The following is a 3148-nucleotide window of genomic DNA, read 5'->3' on the forward strand; positions in this document are numbered from 1 at the left end:
AAATACACAAACACAATATGATGTGAACCTTAAAGCCGAGAACACTTCGGTGGACTTGTTCAGAGATATGCTTCAAGTTGCATTCTTGTAAATATATCCTACTGAGGGAAATTCAAAGTTGAACATCTTGAACCTTGTTTGAAGTATTCAAAATTGCATAGACCTGCTCTGCTCCTTTGTAATTTCATTCAATGCACCAGTGATATTAAGTTTTATTCTAACATCACGGAACATACTATCTATTATCATTGCAGTCTAAAGTATTCATGAAATCATATAACATAAAATATAATTTAATTGACTGTTACTTTCAATCGTTCATTTTGAAGTATTTATAAAGTATACCATGCTGCTGCATATTTCCGTGGCGAGTCCGAATAATAGAAACCGGTTGGCCTTCACTTCAGTACACATAATAATCCAATTCCAGCACATGGCCGTTATACAGTTAAACAGCTGAACTGAAAACATTTTATTTCTATTCTGTCTGCTAGTGCAGACGATCCACAGTGGTTCACGATCACAAACAGGACCCATTTCTGCAGTCAACAGGCCATTTTGAATTATTTTCCTCTGTTATTTCTGATGATGTCATGCCATGGCCTCGGTATTTCAGGCCCCTGTGGTGCTAAATAAGACTCATGACAATTTCAGTACTCTCCGTTACTCAAGATTTCCAGTAAATGTCGCTTGTCCAACTCACTGCTACAGAATGCTGTATTCATTCATTCCAATTGACATATTTCACGTGCTTCAGCAATTACATTCAGATTTATAGTAGACATATTTATTTATCACATTTACGCTGAAAGATACCTGACTGGCATAGCAAGGCATACTGAAAGCTCAATTGCTAGAAAGTTTTACAATATGTTAGTGACATTTTGTTGTTGTTTTTTTCTGTTGACTTTCTGGAGATTTATAAAAATAGAAACATAGAAAACCTACAGAACTGTACAGTCCCTTTGGCACACAATGCTGTGCCCACTTGGACATACTTTATGAAATACTTAGGGTTACACGTAGCCCTCTATTTTTCCCTGACATTCCTTCTGCACATACTTTCAAGCACCATAAATCTGTACCCCCTCCTGCTAGCCATGTCATTCCTCGGAAAAAAAAGCCACTGACTATCCACGCAATCAATGCCTCTCATCGTCTTATACATTTGTAGCAGGACATCTCAATCAGACCTCCGTGTGCCAAGGTCAAACGCCGATTTCATTCAACCTATTATCATAAGGCATACCCTGCACCCTTTCTGAGGTTTCCACATTCTTCCTGTAGTTAAGCTACCAAAACAGAGACAGTACTCTGAGTGGGGTCTGACTAGATTCCTTTAAACCTGCGGCCGTACTTCTTGACTCCTACAGAATGGACCAGAATGAACCACTTCACTCTTATCTGGATGTAACTCTATCTGCCTCTACTCAGCCCGGCTTTACATCCTATCAATGTCTGCTGTAACCTCTGACTCTCCTACACACAATCGGGAACACACCCAACCTTTGTGTCATCAGGCAGTTTACTGGCCCATACCTCCGCTTCCTCAGTAATGTCACTTATGCCAATCACTAAGAGTGGAGGTCACAGAACAGATCCCTGAGGCACACCACTGGTAACCGACCTCCGTACAGAATATGACCCGTTTACAACCATTCTTTGCTTTCTGTGAGTAAGCAAGATCTGGATCCACAAAGCAATGTCCCGTTGGATCCCATGCCTCTTTACTTTCTGAATAAGCCTTGCATGCTGTACCTTATTAAATGCCTTGCTGATATCCATGTACACCACATCTATCGCTCTACCTTCATCAATGATATTAATTGCATCCTCAAAAAGATCAATCAGTCTCGTCAGGGACGATCTTCCTTTGACAAAGCCACGCTGATTATTCCTAATTATATGGTGCCTCTACAAATTTATATATGTTGTCACTCACGATCTACTCAATGGACATACCAACCACTGAATTAAGACTCACTGGCCTAGGCCCTGTCTTGAATAAGGAATCATCAACCCTCCTGTTCTCCGGCAACTCTCCTGTTCCCATTGATCATGCAAATATCATCGCCATTTCTCAGTAATCCCCTCCCTCTCCTTCCACGCTAGCCAGTGTTATATCTCGTTAGGTCCCTGTGCCTTATCCAACTTGATGCCTTGCAAAAGCTCCAGCACATCCGCTTTCTTAATATTTAAATGCTCAAGCCTTTTTTTCTGGCCGCTGCAAGTTATCCCTACAATTGCCAACGTCGTTTTCCGTTGTAAAAACAGAAGCAACGTATTTATTAAGTACCTCTGCTAACTCCTCAGGTTAGATACTCACTTTTCCACAGCCAGATTTGATTGGTCCCCTTCTCTGACGTCATATCCTCTTGCTCCGCACTTAATTGTACAATCCCTTGGGGCTGTCCTTAGTCCTGACCGCCAAGGCTTTGTCATGGCCACTTCTGACACTCCTAAATTCATCCTCAGTATCCTTCCTACCAGCCTTTTAATCTTCTCGATATTATTATTACCTTGTTTTTTCAACCTTTCGTAATGTTTTCGCACTGACTTCGTTAGCCCTATTTTGGAGGAGGCGAGTCCATGTGTGACTGTCAAGAGGATCTGAAATGTGAATATGCAATTACCGCAGAACAACCCTGGGAACATTCCTCTATATAGAAAGTATCCTGCTTTGGATATTGTTGTGGGGGATGGACCTCAGGGGAAAGCGTCAGAGACTGGGTTATTCGCACTGATCATTGGTCTTCGATAGAGTGAAAGAGGGAGATAATAATGATTGGTTACCCAGGGAAGCAGACGTCAGATTCTGTGGACTTCAGTGGGACAACCGAATGATATTTTCCTCCCCGGTGCCAGGGTCAGGGACGTCTCAGATGGCGTGCACGGCATTTCGGACAATAGCCAGATGTCTTGTTACATGTTGGTCTCAATGACATAGGAAGACAAAGCTAAGAAGTCAATCAAATAAAATTTAGAAAGCTTGCAAGAAAGGAGAACCGGGCTTTCCAGGGAGGTAATTTTTGGTTTGCTGCCATGCTACCCACCAAACAGGGAAGAAACTGGATGATTTGATAGATTAATGCATGGCTGAGAATCTGGTGAAGGGGGCCGGGATTCGGTATCCTGGATCATTGTAATC

Source organism: Hypanus sabinus, chromosome 2 (assembly GCF_030144855.1).
Source record: "Hypanus sabinus isolate sHypSab1 chromosome 2, sHypSab1.hap1, whole genome shotgun sequence".
In the NCBI taxonomy this organism is placed as follows: domain Eukaryota; kingdom Metazoa; phylum Chordata; class Chondrichthyes; order Myliobatiformes; family Dasyatidae; genus Hypanus; species Hypanus sabinus.